Source organism: Chrysemys picta, chromosome 5 (genome assembly GCF_011386835.1).
Source record: "Chrysemys picta bellii isolate R12L10 chromosome 5, ASM1138683v2, whole genome shotgun sequence".
Classification (NCBI taxonomy): domain Eukaryota; kingdom Metazoa; phylum Chordata; order Testudines; family Emydidae; genus Chrysemys; species Chrysemys picta.
Genome location: NC_088795.1, coordinates 80,173,810 through 80,197,394, shown reverse-complemented (window position 1 = coordinate 80,197,394; position 23,585 = coordinate 80,173,810). Strand labels below are relative to the sequence as shown.

Genomic DNA, 23,585 nt, shown 5'->3' with positions numbered 1-23,585 from the left:
TCTCGGACACTTGCCAGCAAGAATACTGTGGGAGACTGTATCTAAAGCTTTGCTAAAGCATTCCCCAGGTCTCACCACCGGTTGTTGACTGAGATCAGCCTTCCAGGGCCCCCACACCCATCTCTGTCTTGCAGTGTTATTATGCTCCCAAACTAGGCGGGAGAGGAAGGAAATGCTAACCACTACTCTGGGCTGGGCTTCCCTTGCTACTGGAGCTCAGTGGCGATCCCTAGCAGCCTCTCCTCCTGGGCAAAGTTCCCTATTTTTGCAGTAGCCAGCTACCCTTTTTTAAGCTCCCCCTCTCCAAACATATTCTGCAGATGAGCCTAACTGGTGCTTTCTCAGAGCTGGAATGCTCATTAGCCTTTCTGTCAGTGGGATGGGGGCATGTCCCCTCACACTCCACTCACTTGTAAGATCAGGGCAAGCAGAGTTGAGGACTTCTAATGAGGTAACAGGTTAGTCTGACCTAACTTCCTAACTACAGTCACCTAGCCCAAGCCTGATAGAGGGTTTGAGTGGGTATTTTAAACAATGCTCACCACATGAAAAACAATTAACAGGTTTGACATTTTTTTCACATGGTGTGACTGCTACAGGTGCAGATGAATGGAACTAACCAGTGGTAGCCAAAAGCTACACAAGAAAAGCTTAGAGCTGGGCTGAGGAGGGAATGTAAGCCAGTGAGAGGCACACACAAAAAAATAGTGAATAAGTAACAGATTCTTTTTTCTGAGAGCAGTCCAGGGTTGCTGAGGAAACACAGCCGGAAGTACCATCCAAATGCTACATCAGCCAATGAGACCAAATCCAAGTAGGAGCACTTGAAGAAGGTGTCCACAAGAGTGGTAAGTGGCAACCCAACACAACTCACTCATGAAGACTTCCTCCTTTGCTACCCAGGAGACTCCAACTGCCCTAATATAGTGGGCCTGCAAGAGCACGAGACTGTCTGGAGGAAAAGCTTAGGGTTAGGGTGCTGAAGTACTGCGGCTCTTGGGGACTTCACGTAAGATGAAGAGGGAACAGGATTTCTTAAATTCCTTGGAGTAGAAGATCAATTTCAATATCTCTATAGATGTATAAGGACTGCCTTAGAATCCCTTTCTTACCTTGGTATAGGGACAGAAGCTACACACAGAAATCTCCTTACTGAGGTGCAAGTCTGACATTAATTTTTGGACGGAAATGGTATGTAGGACCACCTTTTCTTTCTGAAAAGGTATGTAAGATGGGTCACAAGCAAGTACAGCTACCTCCCCCACTCTGTGGACAGAGCTTATAACCACCAGAAAAGGAGGTCTTCCAGGAAAGAATAAAAAGAGGCACAATTTTCAGGGGTTCAAAGGGATTTAAACATAAAACGTTTTTAAACACAAAACTGAAACTCCAAAGAGAGCCAAGAGACCTAGCATGAAGTCTTGGGTAACCTACAGCTTTGCGAAATCTAAGCATTGAGATGTGAGACTTGTTGAGAAAATCTATTTCCCTGACCCTTTAGGGAATTAAAGGCTGAAAGCCTGAACCCAGAGGTAGTCAGTTGCTAGACTCTTAACAAAACTGGCCTGGAGGAAATGAAAGATGACTGGGATGGATACTTTTTTGGTAAACAAACAGATATGCATCAAATGGAGAAAAAGGACCAAACCTATTGCATACAAATGAGGGAGAATGGTTAGGACTTTGTCTTAAAAGGCCAGTTTTTTTAGTTATGAATCAAGCCTTAGAGCTGAGGAGGAGGTGAAGGTTGCAGGACAAGACCCTGTTGGAGAAGATCAGTTTGTTTCTGAAATGAAAGGTTGAGGTCTTGGGAATACCAGAGCAGGTCTGTAAACTATGGGGTTTTTTGGCCAATTTGGGACACCGAGCTCAATAGGCATGTTATGAGCGCGTCAGAGAACCCTTGACTCTATTCTCAATGATTCCCAGAATATGGAATAGTTGCAGTGGCTTGATAATTTTTCTGGATGTAGTCTAGATAAGCAATCACACATGTCCTGTCCTGACAAAGGGCTGCTGAAATTACAATCATAATCATTGTGACAGTCATTGATAGAGATGCTTGACCAAACAGATGGGCCCGATACTGAAAATGTAGATGATTGGTTGTGAACCTGAGGAACTTTGTGGGACTACACAATTGGAACATGAAGTCCCAATGGCAATAGCGCTATTGTTGACCAAAGGGAATCCACTTTGAATTTCTCCCATTTTGCATAGCAATGCAGCCATTTCAGGTCTAGGATACTTCACAGACCACATGTGTTTATAACTGTAAAATATTTTAACTACAATTCATCTGCTGGAATGAGAGTGATGTCTATTAGATAACAGAGCACGACTTAAGGAAAGAGAGGGAAAGGAATAATGGATAGACACAGATGAAGACAGGGGAAGAAAGACGAATTTTATGAAGCATTCCTCCTTGACTATGGAGAGCACTCAGATGTCGAAGGTGATCCTGGTCCACTTGTTGATGAATAGTTAAAGCCGCTCCACCATAAGGACCATCACCTTGTCAGGTATCCTTTGCTCAGTGGGGGAGTTTTTGAGAATCAATGTGATAAAAGTCACCAGACAGGCCCATTTGTCTAGAAGATCCTCTTGGGATTCTCTTGTGAAGTAGTGGGTTTGGAAGAGGAAGACGGCAGAACCACAGTTTTACAATCAGTCTCTACTTGTCCAGGGGGAAATGTGGAGAGACATACAGATCCTTTGGCCACATATGGCAGAAGAGAAATTCCAGGACAGGACTGAGCAAGAGATAAAGTAAATAGAGAGAAGCCTCATCATGAATTCTTTAGGTGGGGAGAAGAAAAGCCTCTCTTCTGGGGGGACGTGAATAATGGGGGAAGGACAAAAGGTTTTTAAAAGATATGCTCTAGTTCTAACAGGAATTACTTTTGAGAAGTTCTATGACCTGTGTTATATAGAAGGTCAGACTAGATTACCATAATAGTCTCTTCTGAACTTGGAATCTATGAAGCCTGATGGAAGAATGCAGGAGAAGGGAGTTTGTTCAGTAAGAAGAGAGAACAAGACATATCTCCATCCGGTAGTCCTCCTCCTTGAAACTACTCTCCTGAGAGGGAGCTCACCTTTTTGTCTGTACCACTGCCAGTCAGACCATGGAACTGATCTTCAAAAAAGCCTACATTTCATGGAATGTAGAAGTTAGAGATGTGAAAGTCTGAGCTGGTCATGCTCCGTTCTCTGGCCAGTATAGGCAGTAATTTTAAATGTCTCAAGCATGGGACTTCTATCAATTCCATCAGAAGACTTTTCCATAGCTTCAAGGCTGTTACTGCTACAAAATGACTCCTGCTATTCAGCCTATAGTTTTCTTTCCTCAATTTCATTATATTATTGCTAATTATACCATTTTAGTCTACATAGTCTTTAAAACTGTAGACTGTCTTATTCCTGCTTAATTGTCATTTGGCCAAGCTATACATATTCTTTTAATCTTTTCTTATACATCATTCCCTCCAGCCTCTGAATTTTTGATTGCCTTCTATCAATTGCATCCAATTAATCTATACCTTGAGGTGCTGTAAACTGGATGCAGTCTGCCTCATGTACTTTTTGCAACTATTTTAAAGTCTTCTTGATCACTATTCTGACGCCTTGGCAAAAGATCCCTGCAAAAGTTACTACTAGCGCGGGACTCTTTTCAAAGCCAGTATAATTTCAAAATAAATTATTTCCGCCCCCCACACAATCCATCATAGAGTGCCACGTTGCCTAGCAAAAGCAGAATGACACATCTGAGTGAAATAATGGCAGTTTCAAAAAAGATTGGTTCTTGTGATCTCTCTGATTAAATTTTTGAATAATTGTCCAAACAGTCAAAGTGTCCAGTCCTGCAAGGTGAAGTGCACCATAAAACTCCTTCTGTAGCTACTGGGAGCTGAGCGTGCTTACAGGGGGCATTCATAGGGCTACCATATGTCCGGATTTCCCCGGACATGTCCGGCTTTTCGGTCTATAAATAGCCGCCCGGGGGGGATTTTTAAAAATCTAAAAATGTCCGGGATTTACCCCCGGTTGGCTATTTATAGACAGAAAAGCGGCGGCCAAGCGCCGCTGGGCACCCAAAGCCCCTTCCCGGCTCCCCCCAGCCCCTGCAGCCTTACCACACTGTCCGGCCCCGCAGCTGTCTTCCCCCTCCTCCACTCCCCTGAACGCTCCACCCACCTGCTCCTCCCCCTCCCCTGCTTCCCGCGAATCAGATCTTCGCGGGAAGTCTGAAAAGAAGCAAGGGCAAGCGAGAGGCAGCAGCAGGTAAGCTGGAATGGAGGGGGCGTGAGGAGGAGAGCTCCAAGGAGGCACGGCCCTGGCCGAGCACCTCCCTCCGGCCCGGGCCGAGCGGCGCCCAGCAGCCCCAGCGGCTCTGGCCTAGCTCGGGCCCCAGCGGTTCCGGCCCCAGGGTGGCGACCCCGGTTCCAGCCGAGCACCCCCAGCCTGGCCCGGCTTGGGCCCCAGCAGCGCCGGCCCTGGTTCCGGCCGAGTGCACCGGCCCAGCCCCGGCCGAGCACCTCCGGCCCAGCCCCAAGCCCCGTAACCCTGGCCGGAGCTCCGGCTGGAGCACAGCCCGATTCCTGGGCTCTTTAAAGCCAGCCCTGGTCAGGGGACAGGCAGGGGGGGGCTGGATGGGTCGGGAGTTTGCGGCGCCTGTCAGGGGGGCAGGGGTGTGGAGAGGGGTTGGGACAGTCAGGGACAGGGAGCAGGGGAGGTTAGATGGGTATGGGGTTCTGGGGGGGCTGTCAGGGGGGCAGGGGTGTGGAGAGGGGTTGGGACAGTGAGGGACAGGGAGCAGGGGGAGTTAGATGGGTCTGGGGTTCTGGGGGGGCTGTCAGGGGGCCAGGGGTGTGGAGAGGGGTCGAGGCAGGCAGATAGCAGAGGGGGTTGGATGGGTCAGGAGTTCTGGGGGTCCTGTCAGGGAGCAGGGAGCAGTTGGATAGGGCATGGGAGTCCTCGGGGGTCTGTCTGGGGCCGAGGGTGTGAATATGGGGTGGGGGTGTGGATAAGTGTCGGGGCAGTCAGGGGACAGGCAGGGTCGTAGGGGGTTCTCAGGAGGGGGCAGTCAGGGGACAAGAAGCAGGGCGGCTTAGATAGGGGGTGGGGTCCTAGGGGGCAGTTAGTGGCAGGGGTCCCTGGAGGGGGCAGTCAGGGGACAAGGAGCGGGGGGGTTGCGGGTTCTGAGGGGGGCAATCAGGGGGTGGAAAGTGGGAGGAAGTGGATGGGGGTGGGGCAGGGGCAGGGCTAGAGCAGGGCTCCTCCCCCCAGTGTCCTCTTTTTTGCTTGTGGAAATATGGTAACCCTAGCAACTTGCAGGAGTAGCCCCCAAAGCAGAAAATACTGTAGTTTAAGAATTTAGTTTAAGGTTTTGTTTCACTAAAGTTTTTGTTTCTCCCCCTTAAAGGGTTCACTGAAACTAGAACAGCCATAGAACCAGTATGACTTGAATAACCTTCAAATAAACATACTTACACACTTGTTAAAACAAACACTATCCCTGCTGCTCAAACTGAAGCTGGCAACCCTTTCCTCCTAATAGCTTTAAAACAATTTGAAAAGTAGCAGAATGGCAGTTCCCTCGCACAGAAACTAATCATCATCATTAAAAGATCCTTAAAAGCAAATATAGAATGGTCAGCGCGCCAGGTTACCTTAATATTTAATGAAGGAACATTTCAAGTTATGGATAAACCCTTAAGTACTAATATCTACCATCATCAGTAAAGTCCATTTCAATATTCAGGCTATCACTGATTATCTACAATCAAGGGAAATCAGGTTTCAAAACAAAAAAGGAGAATATGATAAAGCTATATGAAGTATTCTCTGGCAGTGATAAAGCAGGCAGAGAGGTGGCTGTCATAAAATAGCCAAATGGCTTTTTCCACCTCCATCAAGGTCACTTTACTGATGATGTACTCAATAAGATGATAATGCATTTAACCACTTTCCTTGCATCTGACTTCGACCTTATCACAAATCCAAATGGCCTTGTTTAACTACCCTGTCCTTTCAGCATTTCCCTGAACAAAGATAATTAAGGAGATGTACTGCCCCCTACTATCACAGGAATTGAAAGACAAATAAACTTTTAAGAGCACAGCCAGGTGTCTATTGCACTAACATACAACATTTAAGCAGGGGGTAAAATGAAATAATAGTTAAATAATTATAAAAGGTTAACAATGCTATATAAGGCAATTATGTTTTATTTAAAAGAAAAAGCATAAAAAGTGTTCCAGACTACTTTTGACAGCTCCCTAGACAGTTTTTCCTTAGACACAATTTATGATTTAGAGGAAAATATCTTCTGCAAAAATTAACATTTAACAACTCTGACTGAAATTTCTGCAGATTTGAACATTTCATAAGCAGTTAAAATTATTTTTTAAAGTTAGTAATTGTGGTTGAACATTAAGAATTCATTTTAGTATTGAGAAAAAAATCTATTTCTATTTGCATGATCAGTAAATACTATACTTGAGATGCAAATTGAACTACTTTAATAAAAATAAAAATAGGCAGTATAATGGCTTTTGAACTTAAACTAAATATTAAACAAATACGTTTGTATGATATTAAAAAACACCCAAATATTTTGATGTACAATAATGCTTGTGTTTTCTTTAATTTTCACTCATAAACTCTAGCATCTTAAAGCAGTCTATAAGATACTGCTGCTCTTTAGTATGAACAAGCACAGTAATCAGACTATAACTGAAGGCCACTGAAACTGGCCATTAAGAATGCAGGAACATGCCAAACCAGAAATGTTATTTCCAGCTAGAGTGGAACACATAAGCCCTTTTTATTAGGTAACCTGGGCCTCCTAGGCATCAAAACGTTCTTTCCATTATTAAGCTTCATCTTCTGCATTAGCTGGAAACAGGCAGAAAAGTTACTTATCAGAAAGGTACAGCTAGTACAATTATATTGCCATTACCAAGATAGTTGTCCTTTAGCTACTGAAAATAGATTAAACTTAAAACAATGATGCAGCATGTTAAATATATTTAAATTTAATCCCTATTCAGATCTTTACAAATTACAATCATTACTTTTGCTTATTTCTGCTGACCTGATCAAATAACAAATTGTTTTGTAAAAGTTCAGTTATCCTGTGAAATTTCTTGTCAAAAACTCTTTGTTATTAAGTCCAATTACTATAACTCTGAACATGTTCTGCTTTAAATCTTCACTAGCCTTAAATTTTGGGATGAAGGGAAAATGTGTTATTTACAATTTTGAAAAATATAATATTAGAGCATGAAAACATTTTACATATTATAAACAAAAAGCATTTATATATTACTGCTATACCTTTCATATAGTAAAATACTTAAATCTTGTAATGATTCATCTGATTACTCTACTTAAAGGCTTTTGATCTGCTGCACACATCAACAGGCCATAACTAACCTTATTTCCATAAACTGGATTGAAAGTTATAACCCCCCATTTCAATATACAGCCCCTGGGATATTTTACAGCCTGAATCTATGACTATTTGGAGTAGGGGGTGGCTGCTATCAAAAACATTTTGAAAGAACTGGCTCATCAGGCATCCCTTCGGTAATGGTTTAAACATGAACATAAAAACAATAGTTACAAGTTTAGATAAACAGTTGCTTCAGCCAGTCCCTGAAGAGGACTAGAGAGGTTAATGTTGCTTCTAATGAACATTAAGTCTATGCTATAGTAATTGCATTTACAATTCTGGACAGAATTTATTAAAAAACAATCCATCTCCTTGTTTGTGTATCATTTATAAAATGTGTCTGCAACCTATTCAATCATTACACAAAAAGTTTTTTAAAAGATAATGGTGTATTTTTAGTACATCTGTTTACATTTAATGAGTGTAGAATAGAAACAAAGTTAAACAATTTAGTTTTTAAAAGTGTGTAAATATTCATAATGTACCATTACATTGTTTCACCCTAATAATTCGTTTTGTGCAAAGAACTTCTTGGGCCCAATCCTGAAAGGTTTGAGCACCCCCAACTCTCAATGAAGTCAGTGGCAGTTGAGGGAACTTTAAAATTCACAGGATCAGGTGTCTAACATATATCTAAATGCATAATATCCACAGTGCTATCGTAATTTAATTTATATATAATTATTCCTAAGAAAAGTCTTAAAATCACATATGGAGTAAAGTTTATAATAGTACTTATAATGGAATACTCTGCAATTAAATCTTCACAGATGGGGGGAAGTTAGGACAAAAACTGTAGTTCAGAATACCTAATTGTTAGTAAAGCTACTTGTTAAAATCTTTATTCACCCCTGTTTAGTTCAAGGAATGAACTGAGAAGCAAAACAAGTTCTCAAAATAAAGATGTGAAATTCGGAAGCCTGATCCCTTAATTGCTGATCAGAGCTGAAAACAGACTTTTTTCACTTATTGCATGATTCTTGTTAAATCTTTTGAAATACACTTTAACAAATGAAAGAATACAGTTTAGAGCAGGTTCTTAAATCTGGGTCATTTTTTGTTACTTGCAGTAGTGATGATAAGCACTTAGCAACATTTTTCTTGTGGACCTTTAAAAGGAATGAATACCTGGAATACAGCATTTTAATCTGCCTCATAGCATTAATAATCAAAATCATTGTATTTAGACAGCTACTACTATGCCACTTTTCTTCCTTCTGAAAGAAACGCATTCCACACTAAATGGAATGTATTACTTCAGATCACGTGCCCTCAGTGCTCTGTAAAAAAGTTAAGGACGTAAAAACTCTTAACAGTAAATCAAGAATTGAAAAACATGTTTAAATGTTTAGACAAGTTTTTGCAATAAATTGCAATGTAGCTTTTCTGTAAGTCCTTGTAAGAGATGATTGTGCTGTGCCACACCTTAGGCCACTCATTACACAGAAACATGGTACAAATTCATCAAAAATTTAGTAACATTTCAACCAGAAGCTAAAGATTTGCTTGACATTTTTTAATATTAATTCCACAGAAGAAGGTTAATCTAATTTTTCTGTTCATGTTCACACTTTTACCCAATTTGTATTAGAATGTTATTCCCTTTATTTGTACTTATTTAGGAGATATTAAATTATTTAACTATCAAGAAGAGAGAAGAAGACCACGCAATAACTAAATGTTATGGTCCATCAAATACTTTTAAGAAAAAATAAAATTAGCACATTAGTACAAATATGCAAATTTACTCATTCACATCTTAATGACAGCCCATAAAAATCACAAGCCAACGCTGACACAACATCAGGAAACCAATTTCTCAAATCTCTTATGCAGTTTATACACTTACTGTTGGGTAGAGGGATCTTGCCATCTTTGGTAACTTTTTTCCACCTAATTTTAGTCAATCTATTCTGTATATTACAAGGCCTGATGAGGGAAGATGATTGATTCCCTTCTTTCACTCTATTGTTCTCTATCTTCAAAGCTGCTAACAGACTGAAAGCAACTCAGTCTTTGTCTGAAGGGCTTGACAGTTCATATCCTAAATTTATCTTTCTAATACTGAAATGTCTTCAAGGATTCTTAAAGCTTTTTACAGTCATGCCCAGAAAACAGAAACAAAGTTAGCAAAGAGCAGCTATCACTGCAAAGTGTCAGGTTTGTTTGCTGAAGTAGATCAGTATCCCTCCAAACCTTCAAAGTTTAGGGGGTTTTGTTTAATAATCAAACTGTCTTATCAGAAGTAGCAAATGGGATAAGCCAAAAATTTCTGAAGTTCAGTAAATCTATTAAAAATTATGAATGTTAGTTAAGAGAGCTTTAAAAAAATCAATGTTCAGTACACAGATACAGTTCAAATTCAGTTTCACGGGATCTAACAGGAAAACTAAAATATAAGGGATACAAAGGCTAAAATATTATGTCCATACATTGAAATAGTTAAAATAATTGTAAGTAAACTGGATTTATGACATACCTTTCTTAGAAATTTTTAATCCCTTCTTAAAGACTACTCTAACAAACAGCAAACAGAGATCTCTGGATAGCTCCCTTAAACATTTAAAGTTGGAGAACAAAAGGTTTATTTTAAAAATGAAAACCTTGGCTTGTACAACTCCAGACATGAATCTGCTTTCAATTACTGAAAGTATTTCCACTTCAGTGGAAAGGGATCAAATCTTCAACTATACCATCTTTAGGCAATGAATTTGATTATATTAAGCTTTAGAAATACAAAATCACTTTGTGGCATAGCCATGTATTCTGTACATATCATTCATTAGGTACACAGAAGAGAAATAGCTAATACTATAACTGAAAGGCAGGAAAAATTGTGGCTGTTTACAGCAGTAGTATATTTCCATAACCGATCTCTGCTTTATTTATTTTAAGATACTTACAAAAATCTCAAATCTCACTTACATTTTAAAGTAAAAATATTACAGTTCTTTCTAAATCAACCCAGACTGCTTTTCCACAGTTTAACGTTCATTATTTGCTCTGTTATTAAGTTAAATTATACTTCACAGACTTTGTTCTAGAAACAATCTGCTCACAAAAATTATACACTAGGTATTGTATTCTCAGGGAAAGGTGCTTTTATAATTCTAAGTATTTTATACTTTTTTCCTTAAAGTAATCAGTATAGTAGATTTCAGAGTAGCAGTAGAGTTAAACCAATGAAACAGAAAGGCTTACAAAGCAGAACTATATACAGAATCTTAGCTATCTCAACTATAAATTATGCAAAAACTATTTCTAATAAAATTAAATACACTGAAATGCATTCATAAAATGTAGAGAAATATAAAAGTTCACATTCTCTTCAGAATGCACATATTACATTTTAGTTTAAATACACACACACACACACACACACACACACATCAGGAACAAAATCCTCTGTTACATCCTCTGCAGCCACTTGCAGAAGTATCTGGTATTTAGAATGATTTATAAAGTTAAGCCTTTGCCTTATCTAAATCCTTAATTTGGTGCCTCAGGGGTTAAAAAGCCACCTCATTTCAAATGCTAATATTGCCTCTGCACGGATTCAAAGAGAAACAGAGCCTCCTCCCATTTCAATACCACACCATACAAACAAGACTCCATACATATCTATTCTGTATAAATGGTTCATCTAAATATATTTGACTGACTTCACTCAATCTGAGAAATCACACTTTAACCTGGCTCAGCTGTAAGGTCAAAAGGGTTGGTTTTCAGCCACCCACCTTTCGGTGGTGATTCCTCCTTCTGTCTGGATGCGAAGCGCAGACCACGGCGTTTCCAAGTTGAATCAGTCTATAATGTATCATGTTACAGAGTCTGGCTTTCTCCTGAAGCACATAACAGCAATCAGACATGATAGGCTGAGGCTCCTCTGTTTACACCCAGGCAAGCGAGGGGGGCTGGGCTTGGCATTCCTTAACCCTTTCTAAACTGCAAAAGTGCCTTCCATAGTTATCATTCTTCAGTCATATAATTTGAAAAAAATCCAATTCATTCCCGATACTCTTCTAAAGTCATCTCTGGTTTCCAAATATCCTACAGCAGTTGCTTTTAAATACACAAATATTCTCTGTGATGTTAATTTACCATGTCAAAACCACAGATTTTCAAATAATCTAATGCCTAAAGATTTGCAGCATGACACATTTTGTTTACACTAACATAAAAGACATGCCACAAAAATGTTTTTGATAATGACAATATTTCTAACCTCTCTAGATAAAGAGAAAGAGATTTAATCAGGAAGCTCTACTCCTTGGATTGTCACAAAAGGATCTTTTCCTGACCAAATAAAATATAAGAACACTGTCCTGCCAACACGTACATATCACATATCTAATATAATTTACATGTGAGCTATGGAATTTGTCACAAATTTCAGTTAAACAAAACTGGGTGTGTCTTGGACAGCTTTCCATTTATGAGAGGAAGATGGACAGCTTACAAAGTGGTTTAACTTACTGATACAAACAAGTCTCATGCATCCACCTGATATTGCAGCACTTCCACATCCATAAACTGCCAGTGAAGTCTATGGAAGAAATGCAAAATCAAGCTAAGGTCCTTTTGACGTACGTTCATAATTGCCATTAACATTAATGAGGGTAATGTGTGCACATACTGGAAAGAGGAGAGCCCCTCTAAACTGAAGCACAGGTTATAAAACAGAGTGGAGCTAGCAGTTCTTATATGCACACACTAGAACCCACTGTATATATAATATAATTCCCAGATAATATCATTTCTCAGATCTGTGTTTTAATTGAAATAAAGGGTCAGCAGACTGTGACAATTATCAAGTTTACAATGTATTCATTCTTCATTTTGTATATTCAGATAAGAATATAACAGGATTTTACAAATCTTCCACATTAAAGATAAATTTAAAAAACAAAACAAAAACAAAAATACCCACAATACAGTCCATTGCTATCTAATCCAATGTTTTTGCCATGACTTCATTGGATGCAGGATCAGACACACATGTAACAACTTTCAGCTGAAGACAACAGGGAACTTGACAAAGTGAAAAACTAGATACAGGAATCACGTTACCTGTCATTAATTGCAGAAATATGATACAGGAGTTCAGGACAGAATGTAGAGAATGTGTTAGCCAACCAGAATTATAAGGACATTTATGGAGGCAAACAGAATGATCCAAAAATTATAATTTGGACAGGTTACTCAGACTACCACCCCTACCTCTTGAGAAAAACATCATGAAATGTTTTATTATTAGCAGTGAGGTAAATAGTTTTATATTCCCTTCATCCTGAAGGAATTTGGTTCCGTATTGACGTAAAGAGCAGACTGCCACCTACTGAATCATGTGTGCAGTGTTGTTAAGCTGTGATCGTCCCACGATATGAGAGAGACAAGGTGGATGAGGTAATATCTTTTATTGGACCAACTTCTGCTGGTGAGAGAGACAAGCTTTCGAGCTTAAACACAGCTCCTTTGCAGGTCTGGGAAATGTACTCAGAGTGTTACAGCTAAATACAATTGTTTAGCGTAAGTAGTTAACACATATTTCAAGGGACCATTCAAGGTGAAGTGGCCCATTACCATCTCTTCAGTCATAGGGGGGAAATGAGGGGGAAAAAACTGGGGGTTCGGGGTTAAGTTGTAATAAGCCATAAATGCAATGTCTTTATTCAGTCCATGATTTTTAGTATCTAGCAAAGTTATGAATTTAACTTCCCAGGCTCGTCTTTTGAAAGGATTGTGCAGGTTTCCTTTGAGGAAGAGTACCCAGAGGTCAGATATAGAGTGATTGTTTTTTGAAAAAACTTTTCACCCAGAGGTGATGATGGTGTTTTTGTCTTTTATCATTCTTCTGTATGAGTTCAGTCAAGATATCACCTCCCTGTATACCAGCATCCCTCACAGAGATGGCATTGCTGCCTGTCTCAAATATTTACAAGATAATGGACTACCCTAAGCTATCCACCCCAAACATTGCCAAACTAATCCATTTCATCCTCACCCATAACAATTTCACATTGAACAACAAACACTCTGTCGAAACCACTGGAACAGTCGTGCATACTAGGATGTCTCTGTTGAGGTGGCCTGTGTACGGCTTCATGAGCCATAGGACTAAGGGGTAGGTTGGGTCTCCCAGGATCATTATTGGCATTTCAACATCCCCAACGGTAATCCTCTGGTCTGGAAAGAAAATCCTACATGCTGCATTCTGAACAGGCCTGTGTTCTTAAAGATGTATGTGTCATGCACCTTCCTTGACCATCCTGCGTTGGTATCAGTAAAACATCAATGGTGATTTACCAGCACTTGCAATACCATAGAAAAGTAGCCCTTTCTGTTGATGTACTCTGTGGCAAGGTGGTCTGGTGCCAAAATAGGGATATGCATCCAGGAATGTGGCCTTGCACATCCAAAAGTTCTGCAGCCACTGCTCATCATCCCATATCTGCATAAAGACGTGATCCCACCAGTCAGTGCTCGTTTCTCAGGCCCAGAACCATCCACAGCTGCCAACAACCTTGAATTGTTTCTTTGTATGTCCTACAGCAAGCTAGCCTCCAAGCAATCGTCATGTTCCCCGTGGTTCCTCTGGCAGCTCTATAAATACTGCAGGATCAGGCATGTTGTGCTCTCAACACTCATCGCAATAATGCAGAGCTGTGCAGGGAGCATGCTTCTCTCAGAGATGGTGGACGCGCAGGTTTGCGGGGCTTTTGAAAAGAGGCATGGAACATTATGGGATGCAGATAAAATTATGGGATGAAGAAACTGCCTCATGGGAAGCTGAAACCGTGTTCCCAGTTACCCCTGCATGACTCGTTTGCCCCCATGAGGCAATGCAAACCCTACCCAAAACACCCTGCGCTATATGGTGGCAAGTTGCACAGTGGGATCGCTACCCACAGTGCACTGATCTCTGCATCAATGCAAGTGCTGGTAGTGAAGATGCGCACTGCCAACATAAGGAGCATAGTGTGGACATACAAAAGCAATTTAATCACTGCAGCGGCTGTACATCGATGTAACTTAGGTTGACTTGCCTTAGCAGTGACACTCTAAGTACCTTTCACAGACCTAACAAAGAGCTCTGTGTAGCTCAAAAGCTTGTCTCTCTCACCGACAGAAGTTTTTCCAATAAAAGATATTACCTCACCCACCTTGTCTCTCTAATATCCTGGGACCAAAACGACTACAACACCACTGCATACAAATATTTCCTGCAGCAATTGAGCTTTTCTGTGGGAATCTTTTCAACTCTACTTATCCTTTTATGTGACAGTGAGCATGGAGGCTGACTAGAAGCCATACTTGGCCAAATAAGTGATCAATAAATCTGTTAATGATTGTATAAATACTTCTAGACAAAACAAGACAGCTTTAAATTATCTCAATTTCAGTTAGCACTTTTTGGTATAAATATGTATTACAAATACATATTTTACATACATTGTTCATAAACATTATGGCATTAGAAATTCCAGATTCATATTTAAAGATATTTCTAAATAGATATGCATTTACACACGCACACACCCCTGAAAATAAATATATATTTATATATATATATATATATATAAAAATCTCATTGATCACTTAGTTTTTTTAACTCCCATTGGAAATAAAGCCAGTATGTATTCAGTTAGTTGGAAGAATAAGAACCTCTGAAGCCTAAGTGTGACGGCTGCCATCTTGGCCAACACATGGGGCAACTGAATCAGAGACCTCCAGAGCTAAAGGCATGAGCTATTGCTTCTTGACCTATAAATCTCTAGCTAGAGCTACAACAGACTATTATTCTCTGTGGATTGGGCACAGGGGGGAACCTGTAACACACACTCACCAGTAGGTTACATATTTCCTCTGATCAAAGAAGGATCATCTGAGCCCCACAGCTGTTCAAATCTCAGACAAACTGTCACTTTTGTGACAATCACCATGTTGGCTAACACCTGGGGATTTAATCAGAGACTGCCAGAAATAAAAGCGTAAGCTGGTATAGCTTGAGATAAAGAGGGAAGCCTCTCATGCTGGCTCTGAAAGACTCATGCCCTCTGTGGATTGGTAGAGAGGGAGACCTGCAACACTTATTTACAAGTGGATTACATAAGCTTGTCAATTTATACCTTGATAATACTATTTTCCAGGAAGGGAATCGTTCTAGAGATGATAACCCCACAATGTACTTATATGCTTGTGTAGGAACCCACATGGACATCGAGCTCTCCAACAATACAGATGTTCCAAGAGTCAGAGGTAAAGATGTTATTATGTGAAGGGGTGGAGTCCTACTTCCTGTGCTCCACTTTCACTTTAGAAGAAAGCTGATTTTGACTTCCCATCTATACCGTATCCATAATTTCTATAAATACAATGTATACATACATATGCATACCACGCTGAGGCGGATGAACTACCACATAACAGGACTCTGATTAAGTTTAGTCTTGGAAAACACCCCTCCCCTCACTCACCCAACCCTTCCTGCACACTTTTTAACCACACATTGTTTTTGTACCGGGGAGCATGCCACTGCACTCGACCGCTTGCTCTCCCACAATTTTGGGACTGTCTGCACTTCAGTGGAATTTCCTTTGCTTTGACCCTGTTTGTGCTGTTCAGTGTAGGTGACGTGACTGCTAAATTCCATCAATGCTAATACAAGCTATTTATGAAAATTCACTAGTGCCAATTAAACTGAAAAGTGCATTTCCCTTGTCAATATATATGAAATATTGCACATGGCAAATACCCAGGAAGCAAAATCTTGCATATATATCACCATGTGCCTAGTTATCTTCCATGTTAAAAGAGCAGAATATTTTGCAAAGTACATACTGGGCTTGACTCTCCACACATCTACACTGTTGACACCAGGCTAACTCCTTTGAGTTAAGTGGAGTTATCCTGGCCTAAATCCCAGCGTACCCAGTTTATATAGAGAGTACCCGTACAGAATGAGCGACACACCCATAAATGCAGAAGAAATTGGCATACTAACTGTAGACAACAGAACATGGTGGGTGTATGATTGATGCAGGACAAGGAGTAACTGGCATCAGAGATTTAGTGATGAAAAGCTAATTGAAAGAAATGAGTTTGGAGGAGGACAGCATGTGTGCTTGATTCACAGGGAAATATTCAGACAAACTGATTTTGTAACTATTTGGCTGTTTTGTGAATTGGTAAAGGTATGTGGAGTCTTTAACCATTATAACTGAATCCAGCCCAAGTCAGAGGGAACAATATTTGTTATCTAATTACAGATCAGTGACCTATATGAAATGAGTTGGGTTGTCTCAGTCCAAGTCCTAGTAGACAGGTGTTCTCATTGCAGCTGTGCTAGTGTTAGCCTCCTTGTTGGAAGTTGCATTAAATGGGAAGGGAGATTAACCTGCTTGCACTAGTTAGAGCGGTCTGTTTAGGTTCAGGTTGAGACACAGTGGCAGGATGGTGTAATACAGGGGTAGGCAACCTATGGCATACGTGCTGAGGCGGCACGCGAGCTGATTTTCAGTGGCACTCACACTGCCCAGGTCCTGGCCACCAGTCCGGGGGGGCTCTGCATTTTAATTTAATTTTAAATGAAGTTTCTTAAACATTTTAAAAACCTTATTTACATTACATACAACAATAGTTTAGGTATATATTATAGACTTATAGAAACAGACCTTCTAAAAACGTTAAAATATATGACTGACACGCAAAACCTTAAATTAGAGTGAATAAATGAAGACTTAGCACACCACTTCTGAAAGGTTGCCGACCCCTGGTGTAATACTTACACACCCATCTAAAGCACTGAAAGGTACTATTAGGGTTATCAATTTTCTACTCCCACAAAACCGAAAACTCTTGCCCCACACCCTCCCCCACCCCTTCTCTGAGGCCCCGCCCCCACTCACTCCATTCCCGCCTCCCCCATCACTCACTCTCCCCCAGCTTCACTCACGCGCTCATTTTCACTGGGCTGGCTCAGGGCATTGGGGTGCGGGAGGGGTTGAGGGCTCCAGATGGGAGTGCAGGTTCCAGCGTGGGGTCAGAAATGAGGGGTTCAGGGTACATGAGTGGGCTCCGGGCTAGGGCAGGTTAGGTGTGTGGGGGTTGAGGGCTCTGGTGTGGGGCCGGGAATGAGGGATTTGAAGTGCAGCAGGGGGATCAGGGCTGGGGCAGGGGGTTAGGGTATGGGGCGGGTGAGGGGCCAGGGATGAGGGATTTGGGGTGCAGGAGGGGGCTCCGTACTGGGGCTGAGTGGTTTGGGAGGAGGCTCCAGGCTGGAGCAGGGTGTTGGGGTGCAGGGTGGTATGAGGGCTCCGGCTGAGGATGCGGGGGCTGGGGGATGAGGGGCTTGGGGTGCAGGAGGGTGCTCGGGCTGGGGGATTCAGAGGACAGGAGGGGGAATCAGGGCTGGGGCAGGGGGGTGGGACGCAGGAGGGGATGAGGGGTGCAGACTCTGGGCGGCGCTTACTTCAGGGGACTCCCAGAAGCAGCGGCATGTCCCTCCTCCGGCTCCTATGCAGAGGTGTGGCCAGGCAGCTCTGCACGCTGCCCCATCTGCAGGTGCCGCCACCGTTCCCAGACAATGGGAACTGCAGAGCTGGCGGTTGGGGAGGGGCAGCGCGTGGAGCCCCATGGCTGCTCCTACACCTAGGAGCCAAAGAGGGAACATGTCGCTGCTTCTGAGAGCCAAACGTAGCCATAGCAGGCAGGGAGCCTGCCTTAGTCCAGGTACGCCACCGACCAGACTTTTAACGGCCCGGTCAACAGTAGTGACCAGAGCCGCCTGGGTCCCTTTTCAGCCGGGTGTTCCAGTCGAAAACCAGATGCCTGGCAACCCTAGGTACTATATGGCTAGGCCCCATTTAACTGCAAGAATGCCTTTTTCTTTATATCACAATACCACTGTTTAGATCAGTGAAGGTACCTGAGCTAGAGCTCTACTGGTACAAATGAGAGGGGAGATGTTGTCAGCATATTCTTTGCAGAGACCTGCGGCTTTGAAATTGGCTCCCCTTCCCTAGTCCAGAAGTCCTCAAATTTTAGGACCTCTTTTTCCCCAAAACTTCTGAAAATGGAGGGGAGAATGTGGTTAGCTTTTGAAGAGAGTGATTTTAAATTGCCTGGTTTGCTCATTGGGAGTTACATGGTATAGAAGTGCTGTAGTTTAGTCATAACAATGAAAATTTTTCATATTTATATTTTAAGTTATGTCAAGGTCTCCAGGGATGAAATGGGAATAGTGACCACTCACACCTGCCCATGAAAGGCAACAAATTGCACATAAAGGACCAAGTGTTGGTAATTATACCACTTTAGGATGATATCTAGTCAGAGTTCATGGACAGTGTTGAAAATAAATACACAAATAAATAAATAAATCTGATGTTGCACAAAGTTGTGTTAAACACCAATCATCAGGCATCATTCGTCCACTAAGCCAGAACTAAACTCATGCTCCAGTGTAGTGCTGTTGAGCCCTACACTGCTGTTGCTGTCTTTCAAATAGGGTTGCCAACTTTCTAATTGCACAAAACCGAACACCCTTACCCCGACTCTTGTCTGAGGCCCCTCCCACTCACTCCAACCCTCCCCCCCCCCGGTCGCTCGCTCTCCCCCATGCTCATTCACTTTAACTGGGCTGGGACAGGGGATTGGGGTGCGGGAGGGGGTGAGGGCTCCAGCTGGGGGTGTGGGCTCCACGGTGGGGCCAGAAATGAGGGGTTCAAGGTGCAGGAAGGAGCTTCAGGCTGAGTCAGGGGGTTGGGGTGCAGGAGGGGGTTCTGACCTGGGGCAGGGAGTTCGGGGTGCGGGCTTAGTCTCCCTGCCTGTCCTGGCTCTGCACTGGTCCCGGAATTGGCCGTCATGTCCTGCCCCAAGTGAAGGTGTGTCCAGGTGGCTCTGCGTGGTGTGCGTTGCTCAGACCCGCAGACGCCGCCCCCGCTCTTCCCATTGGCTGCAGTTCCCGGCCAATGGGAGCTGCGGAACCAGTGCTTGGGGCAGGGGCAGTGCGCGGAGCTTCCTGGGCTGCAGGGACATGCCAGCCACTTCCAGGATCTGCAAGGAGCCAGCACAGGCAGGGATCCTGCCTTAGGCCCCACTGCGCTGCCGACGGCACTTTTAAAGGCCCGGTCAGCAGTGCTGACCAGAGCCACCAGGGTCCCTTTTCGACGGGGAATTCTGGTTGAAAACTGGATGCATGGCAACCCTACTTTCAAATCTATCTATTTTAGATATACTTATATGGTTCACAGTACCGTGCCATCTGAGCATCACACAGTTTTTAAAGGTATGTCTACACTGCAATTAAAAACCCGTAGCTGGCCTGTGCTAGCTGACTTGGGCTTCTGGCTCTTAGGCTAAGGATCTGTTTGACTGTGGTGTAGATGTCCAGGCTACAGATGGAGCCCAGGTTTGGGGATCCTGCGAGGTGGGAGGGTCCGAAAGCTCGGGCTGCAGCCCCAGCACAAACATCTACATTGCAATCAGAGCTGCCACTAGGCAAAAGCAAACTAAGTAATTGCTTAGGGCCCCAAGCAGCTCAATTAGGGCCCCCCCATTCCTTTTTAGCTGTTTAAGTTTATTAACACATATTGGGGGGAAATATTCCTGGGCTAGCACCGCCTCTGACTGCAATTAAACCACCCTTTAGCCTGAGCCAGCCATAAGTGTTTAAATGCAGTGTAGACATGCCCTAGAGTACAACATCCCTGCAAGGTAGGGAAATACTATTATTCCCATTTTACAATAGGCAGCTGAGCACAGAGAGACCAGGCGACTTGCCCAATGCTGCACAGGAAGCATGGGACAGAGCAGGGACTTGAACCTAACCTCCTGAGTCCCAGGCTACCACCCTAATCTCTGGACCATCCTTCTCATTTAGAAATGGGATGCAAAAACAAATTTTTAACTATTTATTATCATTAACTGCTATCGACAATGTAGGAACACTTTCCTGGTCAGATACCAACTCAGCTAATTACATGTGTGCCTATCTAATTGTACTGTGCAGTTTCAATTCCGTAAGTCATTCTTTACTTCTTGTCTAAAACCATTAGTTAGTGTTAATGACACTTTACTGCAAATTGCACAGTTTTCAGAAGCACTGGTATCTGCATTTTTATTATAAACAAGCATGCAGCGAATACCTATATATAGGCTACACTCAAGCAAAGTCTAAAAAACAACTTTGAAACTGTTTTTCTAGATACTAGCACTACATAGAAAGTAAGGTATTATTAACTGATCACATTAAAACAATGTTTATACAAATGTTTGTAAGAGAAAAGGAATAGTGCATACACCAACATACAATTTTATCTTTGTTTCATAGTTAAATTTCAATTCAACTTTACTTGATAAATGAACTTTCTAGTTCCTGCTTGAAATATATTTGAAAAAGTCCAAACAAAACTTGCACTAGAACAGAAATAAATGCCTACAAATGCTATAACTATTAACAAAGGAATTATCTGTGAGGACGCACGCACACATTATCTATAACTACATAATCTAGGTCCAAATCCTGTGATTCTTACTCACATGAATAATGCTACTGCAGTCACTACGTTGGCTTGCATGAATAAGTATTATTGGATTCAGCCATTGATCAGGCAAAACTCCTACTCACTCTAAAGGGAGCAGAATAAGGCCCTGGTAAGAAGTGCAGAATTTGTTGACCAAATACAAAAGTGGTAGTTATTTTTTTCCTTTTACACTATCTAAAACCAAATCTAACTGAAATTATTATTTATAGCATTTACAGCTCCCATAGATGGTGTCAAGTATCAGAGGGGTAGCCGTGTTAGTCTGAATCTGTAAAAAGCAACAGAGGGTCCTGTGGCACCTTTGAGACTAACAGAAGTACTGGGAGCATAAGCTTTCGTGGGTAAGAACCTCACTTCTTCAGAGGCACCCAGTACTTCTGTTAGTCTCAAAGGTGCCACAGGACCCTCTGTTGCTTTTTACAGCTCCCATAGAGTATATTAGGAATTTAACAGTCTCAAAGAGCTTACAAGCTATATGTCAATTAGGATGATGTAAGCGTACATAAGAAACAAAAAGGGAAGAAGTTTGAGGTTGGTCAAGGGTTAGAGTAAAATATATATTACTGCTGTTATACAAAATAGTTGACATTAGTGACAATTTTCTTGAACGTGATGGACTTCCCCTTGAGGACTGGCATAAACCACCCTCATGCATAGGCATCTGGACAATTCCCCTGGTTTGTATAGTCATTGCCTGTCCCCACACACAGTGAAAACACTGCATTCTATTGCGTTTTTGGGCTTTGTGTGCTCACATTGGGCAGGAAGTGGGCAGTAATTGTCCCTCTGTACTTATTCAGACAAATCTCCCAACTAACTCAATATGGCATTATGCTGAATAAAGACTTCAGAAACAGAAATACAACAAAATATTGCTACATAATGATATAATACTGTACTTAAAACCTTCCTACCTATGCCTAATTTCCTCATATAAATAAAAGATAAAGGACAAGTGTAAAATAAAATTATTAAGCTTAAGGTATAGGCTCAAATTAGATGCATCGAAGATATAAACCTGAATAGTTACTGTTTTCATTGTCTGAAAACAGTTTTAATTAGTTATTTTCCCATAGACTTTTTGTTCAAGTGAAGATAGACCCAATCAGTCAACAGGCTACACTTAATAATGGCCCATCAACTGTTTAATGCAGGAGACAGTTCTTGGAAAACACGAAGCATACATACTTTTGGTATCATATTTGAAACTGAAATAGTACAGCTGGTTAAGTAGTAAGAAACAAGACAATTTCATGAGATTCCTGGTGCATTGGACTCAAATCAACAAACATTTCAGAACTGACATTAAATTTGCATGAAATTCACATTCATTCAATTGAGGATGGCTACCTTAAAAATACAATAAATAAATAAATAAATACATACATACATAAAAAAAGAACCCAGCTAATCCCAATTCTTTCAGGACAACCAAGGTTGTTCTGCTATCAAGAATAAACTATCACAATTAAAAATAATGCTCTTTCACTGTTCAAACAAGGGTTGCTTTATTTTATGAGAAACAAGTGGCATTACCTTAGGGAAACATGACCATTTTAAATTTCTTCACCGAAGAAAAAACAAAAGCAAGCGAGAAAAATTGAAAACTCCAAAGTTTATAATAGCATCATTTCCCTTTCTTTTTCATATCAATTTTACATTTTCTCACATTCCTCTCTGCTGGCAGCTGCTACTCATTGGCTTTTATCTCTCAGGGAAGCAGTTGCCTATACAACTGATGCCAGCACTACTCCCAAACTGGAGACTGAATGTCTAATCTTCATAATACAAGCAGCCTCCAACTGACCAACTTCAGACTTACATTTTTAACATGTGAGTCCACAGCTCAGACTCCCTTTGGATTAGCAGTATTTTTTTAATTAACACTTTTGTGGAAAAGAGTTTATTGTAAATGAAAACTGCAAAAAAAAAATAACTGAACAAAAGTGAAGTTGGTATGTAAACACACAAGCTGTAAGAAGTCACATAATAAACAAGGTATTTTCAGACTGTCTGAAGCAATATATTTAGAGTAAAATAGTTTTGTATAGTGGTCTGACAAAGAGAATTGGCTTTCCTAGAGAAACTAGTCTATTGCAAATCACTGTGAATTGATAAGGACCACCAACAGAGCAGTCCTACTAGTACATGAGAACAAATTCTCAGAAAAATCACTCTGTTGTTCTGCTGAATAATGAAGCTGGCATCTCAGACCTTTAGAAATGTTTAACTGGAATTCTGATTGTAAAATATTTTTCAAGGTTCTTTTCCAAAATTACATCTTCACAAGCACTCCTTAGAAATACAGGTAAAAAGCAAATTTGCATCCTTGTGGTTCCCATGGAAAATATTTCACGTATTTCTTATAATAAGTGTTCTATAGATCATAACCAAAATTACATGCTGGGATTGTAGGTTCAGCTGCTGCTGTCCTTCATATCTATCTTTTGTCTGTCTAGTACACAGAAGATGACTGAAAAGTCATTAAATAATTTTGGTCAAAATTTTTCAGTTCTCTACAAGATCAAGCAACCATGCTCTCCCTCAAGTTTAAGAATCCTCCATAAAGATAATCCACT

At 41.4% G+C, this 23,585-nt stretch overlaps 1 protein-coding gene across 35 annotated transcripts in view; it reads right to left on the bottom strand.

The window, feature by feature from the left end:
• Window positions 1–23,585, bottom strand: part of TENM3 (teneurin transmembrane protein 3) — a 2,213,160-nt gene that overhangs the window by 351,333 nt on the left and 1,838,242 nt on the right. For 5 of the 35 annotated variants that reach the window (XM_065596723.1, XM_065596724.1, XM_065596726.1 and 2 more), the window contains exon 1: window positions 11,197–11,344. The exons of 26 other annotated variants lie outside the window; for them this stretch is intronic. The gene's annotated coding sequence lies outside the window, so the exon portion shown is untranslated. Of the gene's footprint in view, window positions 1–11,196; window positions 11,347–23,585 lie in introns of those variants that run through there. 4 more of the 35 variants (XM_065596734.1, XM_065596733.1, XM_065596735.1 and 1 more) reach the window with 4 other exon arrangements.